A 15687-nucleotide genomic window follows, 5' to 3' on the forward strand; every position below is an offset into this window, starting at 1 on the left:
TGTGTCTTTTTTTCCATTATTGTCCGTGGCATCCATACGAACACCGCTGTTTTGGTTGGTACTCTTTTTATCTTGGGCTATCGTATAAAATGTGTTTCCATTTATCTCGTACCCTTGGTATGTTAAGATATTCCAAGATGGTCCCCTAGCCAATAAGAACAGTTGTTCACTTATATCCATGTTATGCATTAGATGCTTCCGCAACCAGCTACAGAAAGTGTTCATGTGCTCACGTGTAATCCATGCCTCAGACTTTTCCGGGAAATTGGAGAGCAGAATTTTCTTGTGTTCCTCGATATATGGGTCAACCAAGGATGATTGTTGAAGAACCGTATAATGCGCTTTCTTGAATGAGAAATCATCTGTGCAGACATAAGATTTCTTTCCTAATGTACCCTTTCCAGATAGTCTCCCCTCATATCGCGATTCAGGGACTCCAATCAGTTTAAGGTCATCAATAAAGTCAACACAAAAGTCAATGACCTCCTCAGTTCCGTAGGCACTGGCGATGCTCCCTTCTGGACGAGCTCTATTACGAACACATTTCTTGAGTACCCCCATGAACCTTTCGAATGGGAACATGTTGTGTAGAAATACTGGTCCGAGAATATCAATCTCTTTGACAAGGTGCACTAGAAGATGTGTCATGATGTTGAAGAAAGATGGTGGAAATATCAGCTCAAAGCCAACAAGACATTGCACCACATCGTTTTGCAGCTTTATCAAATTCTCCGGGTCAATTATCTTCTGAGAAACTGCGTTGAGGAAGGCACATATCTTCACGATGGTTAACCGGACGTTATCAGGCAGAATCTCCCGCAGCACAACCGGAAGAAGTTCGGTCATAAGCACATGGCAGTCATGGGACTTGAGATTTGTAAATTTCTTCTCTGCCAAATTTAAGATTCCTTTTATATTGGATGAGTATCCAGATGGAACCTTTATACTGCTCAAGCAGTCAAACATGGTTTCTTTCTCTTCCTTGCTAAGAGTATAGCTGGCAGGACTTAAGTATTGTCGTCCATTATCTCGCTGTTGTGGATGTAAGGCATCTCGTTCTTCCATACGTTGCAATTCTTGACGTGCTTCTACTGTATCTTTTGTCTTTCCGTACACTCCCAAGAATGCTATCAGGTTGACGCAAAAATTCTTCGTGAGGTGCATCACATCAATTGCATGACGAACATCTAAGACTTCCCAATATGGTAGCTCCCAAAATATAGATTTCTTCTTCCACATGGGCGCCATTCCATTTTCGTTCGGAACAGGTTGGCTACCAGATCCCTTTCCAAAAACAACTTCTAGATCTTTTACCATGTTGAAGACGTCTTTACCACTACGGTGCATCGGTTTTGTTCGGTGGTCCGCTTGGCCTTTGAAATGCTTGCCCTTCTTTCGTACCGCATGCCTGATGGGAAGAAACCGACGATGACCCATGTATACAACCTTCTTACAGTGAGTCAACCATATATTATCGGTATCATCTAAACAGTGTGTGCATGCTTTGTATCCCTTGTTCGAATGTCCTGACAAGTTACTAAGAGCAGGCCAGTCATTGATCGTTACGAACAGCAATGCTCGTAGGTTGAAGTTTTCCTGTTTGTATTCATCCCACATCCGTACACCTTCATCGCCCCAGAGCAATAAGAGTTCTTCGACCAATGGTCTTAGGTACACATCAATGTCATTTCCGGGCTGCTTTGGACCCGGGATAAGCACTGGCATCATGATGAACTTTCGTTTCATGCAGAGCCATGGTGGAAGATTGTACAGACAAAGAGTCACAGGCCAAGTGCTATGACCACTGCTCATCTCACCAAAAGGATTCATGCCATCCGTACTCAAACCGAACCTTATGTTTCTCGCATCCAAATCAAATTTAGGGTACGTTCTATCTATTTTTCTCCACTGCGACCCATCAGCGGGGTGTCTCAACATCGAGTCTTTCTTGCGTTCCTCTTTGTGCCATCGCATCAACTTAGCATTATCTTTATTTCTAAACAGACGCTTCAAACGTGGTATTATAGGCAAATACCACATGACCTTCGCAGGAACTCTCTTCCGGGGAGGCTCTCCCTCGACATCTCCAGGATCATCTTTTCTAATCTTGTAACGCAATGCACTGCATACGGGACATGCATCCAAATTCTCGTACTCGCCTCGGTAGAGGATGCAGTCGTTGGGGCATGCATGTATCTTTTGCACTTCCAGTCCCAAAGGGCAAACAAGTTGTTTGGCTTCATACGTTGTGGCAGGCAATTCATTGTCCTTAGGAAGCATTTTTTTAACAAGTTTGAGTAATTCACCAAATCCCTTGTCGGATACACCATTTGTCGCCTTCCATTGCAGCAACTCCAAGGTGGTGCCAAGTTTCTTAAATCCATTTTGACAATCTGGGTACAACAACTTATGGTGGTCCTCTAACAACTTCTGGAACTTCAACCTCTCTGTTTCACTCTCACAGTCTGCCTGCACATTGTGCAATGCTTGCCCCAGATCGTCGCTGGGATCATTTTCTGCTACATCTACTTCGGGCTCTTCCATGGGAATATCGTCATCGAATGCACCGATTCCAGCATTCCCGGGAAAGTGGTCGTCAAAATCTTCTTCTTCATTGTCTTCCATGGTAACCCCCTGTTCTCCGTGCTTCGTCCAACAAACATACTTTTTCATGAAACCATTTGCGAAAATGTGGCTGTGTAGGATTCTTGAAGATGAGTAATCCTTGTTATTGTTGCAATGAACACACGGGCAGCACATAAAACCATTCTGCTTGTTTGCCTCAGCCACAGACAAAAAATAATGCAGGCCATCAATGAATTCTTTCGAACGTCGGTCAGCATTGTACATCCATTGCCGGTCCATCTGCATTTTAAATAAATCGATTTGAATTCTTTACACGTATCGAATAAATAAAATATATCAAACCTAAATTAAACTAAATGTAACATAACATGAATAATTAAAAGATATGCAATATCTATCATACATCTTGATTAATTAAAAGGGGTACTTAATCCATTACAGAACTTAACAAAGGAGTACTATACATGAAATTTAAAAATTCGGTCAACAACACATAGGTTTTCAACCGTCCTTGCGTTGGAACGCAGAATGTTCTAACGGATTTCTTGCTGGCGCAGAATAAGATGGCGGAGCTGAAACCTCCGAGTTTGGTGGTGACGAACCGTAACGCCGCAATAAATCCTCAAGATCAAACGGAGGTTCCTCGCCCCTTGCCATGCATTCTCTATATTCTTTTTCCAAATAACGGAGCGCTGCCCTATGAAAAGCACTAGGTTTTTTGGACCGACGACCTACTCGAGTTGTGCCCTTCTCTCCAGAAGGACAACGATCACCCCCACCGGCGCCACTCCCTCCAGCTGTTGAAGCCATATTTTACTGAAAAATACCTTTATTTTCCACAAAATTATAAATTCTTACCATTACAAAGCAAAAATTATTTACTATTACAATTACAATGATCAGATTAATAACTCTTGCAAATAACAATGAAATTATATAAAAAAAGACGAAATGTATCATTAATCCTCAAGAAATCTCTAATTAATTGAAAGAAATCTCTATAACTTCTAATTACTTTGACACCCTTCAGTTCCAGGAGTACACTCTTTTCAATATCCAGAAACCCTCTAGAAGAAAAATAAACCTTTATTTCTGAAAATGTATATGTCAGTAACCTCAACCCTGCGGTGATGACACTGCCTTTCGGGGGGACACGGTGCGGTACAAGGATGTCACCAATCGGCTAGTCGCAGCACCAACATTTACGATTAATAGGCACAGCACTTGGCACAGGCAGCATGCTCGTTCATATGCTCTCAGTACAACAACGGCATGCTGACTGCGTCAAATGCTGTCTTCTTATCAATCGGAAGTGCTGGTGATGCGACCAACCGATTTGCGACGTCCTTATAGCGCATCGTGTATCCCTGAAAGGTAGTGCCATCACCGTTGGATGGAGATTAACGACGTATACTTGTTTCGAAATAAAGATTTTTTTAGCTTCTAGATGGTTTCAATGTGAGCCTGATTAAATACATCACTAGAGTGTCAAAATAATCCATTCATAATACAAAAAATTCTATAATATACTCATTTCATTAATTCATTCACGAATAAAAAAATCAACTATCCACAATATGGTCATATATACAAGTACATCACATGAAGTATCTACACTCATTCTAAAAATTTCTACTATCCATATACTCATCTAAATCTAAAAGAAAATTACGCCTACATATATATGCAATCTAGCTAGCAAAATAATGTCCAAGAAATGAGCTAGCTACACATTTTCTCTATTTCTAAAGTATGAAATGAGCTATACAAGCCAAGGAAGAAGAGAAAAACAAGCCCCAAACCTTTAGAGCAGATGGATGGACGGGGAATCAAAGATCTTCACAAATGTGGTGAAGAAATGAGCAAGAACTCCTCTATCCCGAGCCAAGAACAGAGAAAACAAGTGAGCTGAATGGCTCGGGCGGGGGGAGAGGGAAGGGGATAAGGGAAGGCCTTTTGTCCCGGTTGGAGGCACGAACCGGGACAAAAGGGGGGACTTTTGTCCCGGTTGGTGGTTCCAACCGGGACAAAAGGCTACGCGGGCCTTTTGTCCCGGTTGGAACCACCAACCGGGACAAAAGTCTCCCATTTTGTCCCGGTTGGTGTCTCCAACCGGGACAAAAGGCCCCCGTCCCCCCGCTGGCCCGGCTAGCCGTTGGACCCGGGACAAAAGCCACCTATTGTCCCGGGCCCAAAGGCTGCCGGGACAAATGGCCAGGAACAAAGGCCTGTTTTGTAGTAGTGCGGCGGGGGCAATGCTGCACGTTGGCGAGGAGCCCCAGCATGCATGGGGGCAGCCGGTGGCGCTCGCAGTACCGGCAGCAGAAGCCGCGGCCGGCGAAGAGGCGCGCCCAGAGCTTGCACGCGAGCGCCGCGCGTTGCTGTCCGGCAGGACGCGGAGGAAGAAGATGCCCTCGGCCATCTCCTCTCGTCCCGATCTGACAGGTGAGGCCACGGGACGGGAGCTGTGGGGGTGGCGATCCCGTTTGACTTGCTATTGAGAGATCCTGGCCGCACGAAAGAGATCCGACGGTCGAGGTGGCCTAGAGCCCGGACGGTAAGCGAAATACCGTCCGTGGTAGACGTTGTTTCATTCACCGTCCAGGCGTCCTCCCCGGGTGCCCAGCGCGCGCCCTGCTCGCCGCTGCCGCCGCCGCCGGGCGTCCTCGGATATCACGGCGTCATGTCCATGCGCCGCCATGCTTCCGCCGGAGGTCCTCGTCCAGATTTCCTCGACGGCGCCGCGCCGCGGCGTGCCCGACTGCCTCCTCCCGGTGCCGCCGCCTTGGCACTTGCTCGCTGCGGAATGGCAGGCGCGCGTGTATGCGGCGCCGTCCCGTGGCAGGCGCATGCCGCCGGCGCCGCGGCGCAGTGGACCTCCATCCTTTTCTCCTCCGAGATCACCGCTGCCGGTTCAACAGCATCGCCGAGCCAACGGTGACGGCGAGCCTCCCCGGCCTCTGCCATATATGTGCTGCCATGTCCCTGTCCGGCGTCGCCAAGGCCAAGTTCCGTACTCTGCTCGAGCTTGCCTGGCACTGTCGGTGCGGCTGTCTATCTGCAATGCATCTCTTCTTTCCGCGGGTTGTTTGAGCAGAAGCTAGCCGGACGATGTTCAAGAACAGGTGCAGTAGGGTGATGCATTGAACATTGACCGTCTCGATCGTTCCAGTTGAGCACCTAGCCTGCCGGCACCGAAGCGCAGCAGGAGGCGAAGCTGATGCAGCTCGTTGGTGGTGAGGTTTCCAGGCGGTGAGTGCGGAGGCAAAGTCCTGACCTAGGGGCACATCGGTCGCCGGAACCCGGCTGAGCACGACGCGGATGTCGCCGGCGCCGGCATCTCGGGCCGGCAGAAGCCGCCGCATGCACGTGGGACGGTGGGAATGAACAGGGCGATGCCGCCGGTGTGGGTGCATGAGGTCGGCGAGGAGCCCCCTGCCCCCGCATGGGGGCCGCCTGCTGGCGCTCGCGGTGCCGGCGAAATAAAGGCGCGCCCAACGCGTGCACGCGAGCGCCGCGCGTTGCCTTCCGGCGGCGGGACGCGGAGGAAGATGATGTCCCTGGCGACGGCGATTTCGTGCGTCGGGCAGCCAAGTGGTTTGTGGGGGACGGGGGATCTGACAGGCGGGGCCATGGAAGCAGGGAGAGGGGCGACCCGCTTTGACTTAGTATTTGAGAGGTCCTAGCCACACGAAAGAGATCTGACGGTTGAGGTGGCCTAGAGCCCGGACGGTAAATGAAATACCGTCCGGGGTGGACGGTGTTCCATTTACCGTCCACCCTAGTGCCCAGCGCGCGCGCCCCGCTCGCCGCCGCGGCGGCGGTCGGCGTCGTCGGAGATCACAGTGCCGCGTGCACGCGGGTGCTTCTGCCGGTGGCCGTCGTCCTCGTTTCCTCGTCGGCGCCGCGCCGCGCTCGAGGGCCTCCTTCGGGTGTCGGCGCCTCTCGGAATGGCCGGCGCACGCGCAGCGCAGGGCCGTGGCGCCACCGCGGCGCCTCCTCGTCTCCTTGGGCCTCCTCCTTGTTGTCGTCCGGGGTAACCGCCGCCGCTTCCACGGCCTCGCCGAGCCAACGGTGGCCGCGTGCCTACGCCAATGTCCCACCACGTCCCTGTCCAGCGCCGCCATGTTCTGCTCGAGCTTGCCTGGCACGGTCGGTGCGCCTGTCTGTCTGCATTCTGCAATATAATGGCGTCTCTGCACACTACTGCAACCTTTCCCGGCAAAATGACGGTTCATTTGCGCAGGTTATCAACGAGAGTATAATCAGTTACACCATTGGATGGGGCTAACAGTTTACGTCAGAAACGGGGCTGGAAGAGGAATTAGATCACAACGCGCCTAATGTTCAGAATCTTGTCAGGCTGATCAGACTATCAGAGTGTAATCAGCAACTTGATGCAGATCGCACACACAAACCAAGAGGTACCGGCTGCTGCAAATCGTAATTCCTGCAGGCAAACACAAGCGGATGTCTCAGATTCAGGAACATCTCGTTCCTCTCTTCTGAATTCAATTCATCAGATCATCGCCTCAAGTTTTATCTCTGCAGTTGCACTGCCCGATCTGTCTCTGCATGTCTTTTTTTTAAGACCAAATACCGCATTTGGCCCTGTATTTATATCTAGCTAGACACTGCAGTGTTAAATAAAGTATAAATTTGTAATTCTTCGATTTTTCTAAATAGCAATAGGCTAGCTACTTACTTGTAATAAGTAGAATTTTGCCCTCTTAAAAGATCATGAATCTACAAAATTTCCAAATAGTAATAGGCTAACTATTTTTTTAATAAAACAATAGGCTAACTATTGAGTTGTTCTAAGTTGAATTTCACAGTAGTCATATGCTTTTGTGCTTGATAAGGTCTATGCTTGGGCCTTTAGATTTTCAATTCGTCTAATTTTGACCCCTCCATAGATCATCCCAAGAAATCTTGCATCATTTTGTTGTAGAAGTGGCCCTCCAAGTACAGCCTATAGTAAAAGCAAAGTAGGAGGATTTATAATGGAGAATTGTAATTTTTACTTTGGTACAAACAGTGATACCTTAAGACCACCAATATGATATAACACAATAATTTATTTAAAGTTTTCTATCATGCCAAAAGGCAACAAACAGATCAACAGCATACCTTATTCATATGCTGATGTTCAAGAATCCATGTGTTGTCGCATACTCTACATGGGGACCCATTCATGGCCATCAAACTAGGAACCATGTAGGCACGCCCAGCAGCTAGTACACTATCGTCGGGAGAAGCAGATGTTGCAGGTGCTACCTTAAAATTCAGATCTATAGGATAGACATCCAGGAGGCCCAAGCACGTGACAATAGCAATATCATCATCATATAGTCCCAAGAACCCATCAGTAGTTTTTTTATCAGAAAGGCGCACTGCAACCTATAGGGATAAAAGCTAACTAGTCTAATAAACAAACCAAAATGGAGGACGCAATGAAGCCTAAATAGACAAAGCAAAATGGAGGACACACAATGGTTAGCAGCACCAACCCTCAGTTTATCATCTCTGTTTCTATAACGCTTGAACTCTCTAACCAAATGTGCCGAAGTCACAAATCTTGTTAGGTGTAGTCTAGCTGTCCCGCGTGGTAAAGGTATCCCCGAGCATGCAAATATCATCTTATCTCCTGGACAAGATCATGAATTAAGTAATTAACAAGTGACAGTAAAATACAAATTATGAAAATGAATCAGCAGGCGCACAATTACCATCAAACAAAGCAAGAGAGACCACAATGGAAGACAAATATCTAACATTATCACTGGTTCGATAATGAACTTCACCAGGACCCACATGATAACCAAATGATTTCTCTACAAAAGTCGGAACTTCTCCATCATAAAGAACTTCACCAAAACGCTCCTCCTCAATAGCACATTGATTCTTCTCCAAATTTTCCACCGCCACCTGACACTCTTCATCTGATTTAACGAACATGATACACGACAACTGTGAGTGCTTTATTAGAGCAATATATGCCACAATAGGAAGAACCAGAAACTTCAAAGTTAAACAACTCACATTTTAATAGTTTTTCGGCTAAGCGTCCGATGCGTGTCTTCCTATCACTCAAACGTTTTGGACCATCACCTCCCCTTGAAAGCAATGACTCAAGTTTGTTCCTTCTATTGATGGCTCTCTTCTCCCTACTCACACCTCTTGTGCAATCAATCTGCCCCTTGTTTTGCAAAGTCTTCGTAGTCCTGAAGCGGGATGTCAATGCAAATGCTTAGCAGAGCAACAAAGGTCCTTGATGTAAGCTTTGATCATATTGCGCCAACACCAATAGGAAATCTAAAACCGTACAATACCTTCTGACCTTTTATTCTCGGGACCGTATCCTATGGAAACCAGAGTTTCTGTGCAAACTTTGGAAACTCCAACGGAGACCACTGGATTCCCATCCGAGGGCAGTGGACAGATCTGGGAACAATTTGCATTTAGGCGCCCGCCCTCACCCCACCTGGCCTGCGAATTTTGCAAAAACATCCCTCCATCAGCTACCCCCACGGCGCCGTCAGCCCCTCCGTTCCGTCCGTCATCCCCTCCATTCGTCACGTCCGTTTGCGTCTCGCCCCCGTCGCCCCCCATCGATGCCCAGGAGGTCCTCCCCCCACCCCCCCCCCCCCCCCCGTCGATGCCGGCCTCCAGCAGCAACACCAGCGCCGCCGGTCTCCATCTCCATCAGCGGCGCTGCCCTCCGAAGCCCTACAGCGCCGCCGCCCTCCGATTCCACTACAGCGCCGCTGCCATGGACCAGGCGTCCGCCATGGAGGACGGGGCCGTCCGCGAGGCCATGGCCCTGGCGCCCCCCGGCCGTGATTTGGCACTGCCCGCTCTCTGCTGTGCCCCAGAACCTCTCTGCTGTGTAGTTCGATTCTGCTGTGCCCCTGATTCAGACTTGAGGTCAAATGATTCAAATGGTTTTGCTTTGCTCAATTCTTCTTTTTGGGATGTACAAATGTGTTCAGAATGCTCAGTGCAAAATGTTCAGTGCGCCATGTTCAGAGCCCGTATGTCCAGTGCAAAATGTTCAGAACCAATATGTTCAGTACTAATCAACCATTGATCCTTTATGGAAATAAATATGTGACTTCTGGTAGAACCAATATTTTGTCTAATCTGCAGAGCTGACAATTGATTTCTTAGATGGATTTCCAATTGAGCTGACAGAAACGCACACTATACAAAGTACCTCTTAGTTCTGATGATCTCACTGTGCCATCCAGGATGGAATAGAGCCGCTGAATGCATTCTTTTCAAGTTTCAGTTCCTGAAGGCTCGTCAGATTGCCCAATGATGGCGGTATAGACCCTGTCAGGTTGTTCTGGTACAACCTCCTGAAGAACATCAGTGCATTAACAATTTAGAAATAGTCAGAATTCAACATAGCCTCATAAAAAGCATATGAAAAATCCTGTAAAAATGGTGCATACAGAAATCGCAGCGTGCTGATGGTGCCGAGCGAAGTTGGTATTGGGCCGGTAAGCTGATTTTCCCAAAGATCCAAGCTGATAAGATTAGTCAGGTTGCCTAGTATTGCTGGTATTGGACCGATCAGGCTATTGCCATACAACTCACTGCAAACATGGACATGTAAAGATTCAGAAAAATGTCATTCTGAATGTAATCACTGATCATGTCAGAAACTCTGCTAGTAGTCTGAAACTCTCTCTGAAATCGTTGTCCCTCAGCAACTACCTGACATCTTTAAAACCATATTGTTTCATGGCTTGTTCTGTATCTCTGATTTCAGATAAGAGAAGGGAGGACACAAAACTGTTGGGGGAGTGCTTGCGTCGAGAATATAGAATGGTTTGCCATGTCATGCGTGGTGACTTGAGCAGAGACTTCTTTGAGGTCAATGTCAACAACCTGAACACTTTCATGGTCATGACTTCAACCTACTAGCCAGACGTTCCCATGGAAGAATTTCAAGTCCAAGTTTTGTGTTCAGTCCATTTGTACCAAAAAGAATTGATGAGATTGAATTGTGTTATGCCATTTAAAATGATTTAGATTGAATTGTACTATATCATCTGAAAATATGTAATGGAATTGTGTTCTGTCATTTGATAATGAGATTGACTCAAGTGCAAACCAGATTCTTGCTTGTTGTGAGAGTTTTATACAGGTGAAAACATTATGCATTAGTCTCATCATGAGGGGGGAGACAATATAACAGAATGCTAATTGGCTAACAGAATTTGTATTTTGTCCTGTCATGTCAAAAGACACAGTACCAACCAAACTATATGAACAATAGTAAAAGAACAACTGTATATCGGTGTCCAACAGTACAGTGATAAGGGTCATAATGAATGTTTAAAAACATTCGGCAAACAGTATATTGCTTAACAGAAGAAAAAAAAGAGAGCCCAGCAACACATAAAAGAAAGGCAAACCATCCACCTAGCACCAATAAGGTTACAGGAAACTAAAAAATCAGCCAACCACATTGTTTGGGCAATTGCGTGCATCATGATCAGCTACTTGCTTACATTTCCTACACTTGCGCTTCTTCTTACCCTTACTTCCACTTCCGGTCTTAGGCTCCTTGCTCTTCCTAATTCTTTTGGATCTCCCTTTCGACCTGATATCGTTTGGTGGATGTATATCGACTTCAGTTGGAATTCTATTACCCAGGAAAGATTCATATTCATCTTGTCTCCCATCTCTTCAAAATATAACTCGATGGTACCTCATTTTGCTTCTAGGCGCGAAGCACTTGTATGATATGCCGACACGGGATGCCATAGGACTCATATAATTTACAGGAGCACCTACCGAACATGTTTGTCTTGTTCATCTGAACAACTCGCTCTTTTCGAGATAGGCTACTGATGGTGAAACATTTTATATCTTCACACTCTTCAATACCTTGAACAATGCAATGGTCTCTTGCAACTACGATTTGTTCCTGAAATTTACTAAAGACTTCATGTGTATATATCACACTACATTGCTTCTCCATGGGCCATGGTGTCATCATTTTAGGAGTGGTGTGAAGACTTACATTGTCGGCTTTCAACTCCTCTTGGCGCTGGCACTCCAAAGCTGTGTTAAACCTTAGCCAGAACTCAACAAAGCTCAGCTTCCTATGAATGAAACGGTTAAAAAAGGAATTTGCACTCTCCGATCGTGATGTTGTCCTAAGCATTCCTGCTAGAGGTATGTCCAAAAAGTATACCGGAATCCATGATTCGCGAATGTTAAACCTAGAGGAAAACCAATCATTTTCCATTAATCCATAATCTGTCATGATAGAATTCCATTGTGACATAAATTCATCTGAATTCTCGGACCCCCAAACACACTTGTTTAGTCTTTTCCAAAACCCTTCATTTTCTCTTAAAGAGGGCCCGACCTTCTCAGGTACCTTTTCCATGATATGCCACATACAAAGTCTATGAGCTGTATATGGTAGAATCTGAGCAATAGCAGCCTTCATGCTCGCATCTTCATCTGTTGTGATTAGATGAGGTGCTACTCCGCCCATAGCCTTAAGAAAGGTCTCAAACAACCATACATATGACTCAATCTTTTCATCTGCTAAGAATGCGGCCCCAAGGAAAACACTTTGCAAGTGATGGTTGACTCCAGTAAATGGCACAAATTTCATGTTATAGTGGTTGGTGGTATATGTCGCATCTACCGAAACCACATCCCCAAAAACACTATAGTTTTTCCTGCATATAGCATCTGCCCAAAATACACGAACAAGTCGTCCTTCATCATCCACCATAAACTCATAAAAGAAGGCAGGATTTACTTCCTTCTTTCGCTCAAGTTGTGCCACAAACATTTGTGCATCTGCATCCTTGATTTTGATTCGGAGGTCACGATAATAGTTTTGTAAATCCCTCTTTGTGCACCCGACATTCTCAAACCCACCCTCACTAACATGGAGAAGTCGATATGCCTGTGAGGTGCCAATGCTAGCCTTATGACAATTGAACAACGTACTCTTAGCCCTCTCACTGACTCTCCGGTTGGATCTTAGCAAATGCCTTTTATCTGGCGACACAAACCCATGGCTGTGCTCCTCAACCATTGAAATAATTCTATACTTCTTGTCACTGCCAAGCTTGACAACAATATGTGCCTGACATCCACATCTGGTTTCCATCACATTGTGTGTCTTTCTTTTTTTCCCAGATTCATCACTTGCATTTGGTACGTTCTCCTTTCTATACCCTTCCCTTGAACAATAATACCTCTTGATTAATATTTCCTCATTTCCCTTCTTGTGCTGGCCAACACGAACTGAGAAACCAACTTCATGTGCATACGACTTGTAGAATTCCTCCACATCTTTGAGTGTATCAAAGATCATTCCAAGTTTTGGCTTCAAATGTTCTTTGGGATTTGTGTTGCTTCTGTCACTTGTACAAGAGACCTACGGAAGTGATAAATTGTATGAACTCATAATAAAATCACTCGATGCCATGAAGAGAATAGTTGAGGAACTTACTGCTGTACTCAAGTGTTGTGGTGTGCTTGGACGGTCAGGGTGGGCTTCAACTCCGGCGTCGACGTTGATGCCATCATGATCATCCACTGTAGGCATGCATGCACGTTAGCAATTATCAGATTAATTTTGAACAAAAAAATAATGCCGGCATGAATGGCTGCAACTACCAACGCCGAAGTTCACGTGGCTGCCGGCCGCCGGCTCCATGGCGGCGAGGAGCTCCATGGCGGACGGGCGGCTTTGAATGATGGGAGCGTCGAGAGCAGCGCTGTTAGGTGGATGGCTCCATGTCTGTTGGGCGGCGACGAGGCTGTCGGAGTTGGCGCCTTCTCCCGAAGACGCAGCTCCCAACTCCATCGCGTTGCCGGCGAGAATGGACGTTCTGATGATAGACATAGTAGAGGCTGCAATTGACAAGTACTAGTCAGTTGTATACTGGAGAAATCTCATCAGCTCGTTCAGATGAAGTTTGTTAAAAGGAGCAGTGGTTAGTTGAACTGAATGTTGAGAATTGAGATGGTCCAACTGACCTTCAGCTTGGGCTTCAGAGACTCGACAGCAGCCCTTGTGCTGCTATTTGCAGCTTGCTGAAAGAGGGATCCGAAGAACCAGGATTAGAATGTTAGAAGATAGATAGATACAGTCTGAGATCTGACGATGCCGTGCCTGAATATTGGTGTGAGGATATTTTTGCTCTGTTCTTGTCTTACCTTGCCGAGCACCCAGTCTGCTGAATCGAAGTACGCGCGCTCGTGGTCCTGCATTAGCAAGCAAGAACGCGGTAATGAAATGATCAAAGCTGCCAGGTAAATTGCTTGTTGCTTCTACAGATTGTACTGCAGTACTAGTGATGAACTACACTGTCCGTACCTTGGATATCAAAGGCTTCTTGGGCGCAATTCCTCCGTACTTCTTCTCAACACATGCCTGCAAAATCATACGTTCAAGGCATCAGAAACTCCAGCGGCCGGCGGTTCCATGGCCGACGGCAAGACCACGGGCCGTGCGAGAATGGACGTGGGCGAGGTGGCCCCGCTGCGGAGGGCGGCGGCGATCCGTTCCGGTGCCCTTCAGCCACCCGTGCGTACCTAGGGCTCGCGCGGACGTACGTGCCCAGGAACCGAGCTTCGATCGTTTTCGCACGGCACCAAACGGAGGGCGACGGAGGGAGGCGGCGGCCCGACACCGGCGGCGGCGGCTCGACGCCGGCGGCGGCGGCCTGAGGCAGGCGGTGGCGGACTGAGGGAGGCGGGGACCCGAGGGAGGCGGCGATCCGAGGGAGGTGTTGGAGGCCGGAGATGCTGTCGAGTCCGCCGGCGGAAGACGCCGGGCAGATGCGCTCGCCCAGTCGCGTGGAGGAAACTGTGACGGAACGAAAGGAGACGGAACGCTCGTGACGGCGCGTGGGTTACGGACGCAGGGGGGATTTGCAAAACACAAAGGGAACGATTGGGGGAGGTGCGGGCGCCTGGATGAAAAAAGTCCCCAGCTCTGTCCACTGCCCTCGGATGGGGATCCAGTGGCCTCCGTTGGAGTTTCCAAAGTTTCCACTGGTACCTTGGTTTCCATAGGATACGGTCCCTTTATTCTCAGGTTCAAAGATAAATGGTAATACTAACAATCATAATGCTACCAAACAACATGTGCTCTATAGATCAGTATCAAAATGACTTGATTCTTCTTTGCATATAAATATAGAAGGCTCAAGTTTACCGAGACCTTTGTGTTGCGCGGACAAATCAGAAAGTGGTGAAATATAGGCAGAAATTTCCTAGCGGCTGGCTAAGATTGCCACAACAGAGGGCACAACACAAAGAATCGAAGACTGAGCAGCACCACTTCTACAACTACGGATGGGGAGGGCAAGCCCAAAAAAAAGTTGTTCGTTGAAAGAAGCCGGAATGAAACAGGAAAAATCCCTAATTTTTGTATGCGTGATGATACGTATCTGGTGCAAACCAAGGACCTCGTGCAAACCCGTGCAAACCTACTAAACAAAGTTTCAAAAAATTCTGAAAAAAATCATGAATGTGCTTCTCAGATTACATCATCTATATATAAAATTTCATTGTCAAATTCGTCTTACTCTAGAAGTTACAAAAAAGACAAATTTGAGATGCATTTGAACGATTATTGTTGTCAGAAAATTTGTCTTTTTTGTAACTTTTAAAGTAAGATGAATTTGACCATAAAATTTTGTATATAGATGAGGTAAGCTGAGAAGCACATTCATGATTTTTTTCAGAATTTTTTGAAACTTTTTTTATTAGATTTGCACGGGTTTGCACAAGATCATTGGTTTGCACCAGATACGTTCCCTATCTTAAAAGGTTATTTGCAGACTGATATAGAGCCCCGTCCAAAATCAGTTATAGAAGTAACCTACCTGCTGCTGTTACATGTTCAAGCCAAACATAACTCAATCATGCAAAGTAGGAGCTCAATTCAAACTGCTCGGTTAGCAATACCACTAGAACAGTAAGCAAACGAGTAAATAGACACTCACATCGCGCAACCTGCCCCGTCTCCCCGATTAAACAGGCGAATTGGGGACGCCGCCGCCGGTCTGTACAGGCAGGGAGTCGCCGCCAACCGAGATGCCCTTC

This window comes from Panicum virgatum, chromosome 2K (genome assembly GCF_016808335.1).
Source record: "Panicum virgatum strain AP13 chromosome 2K, P.virgatum_v5, whole genome shotgun sequence".
Classification (NCBI taxonomy): Eukaryota; Viridiplantae; Streptophyta; class Magnoliopsida; order Poales; family Poaceae; genus Panicum; species Panicum virgatum.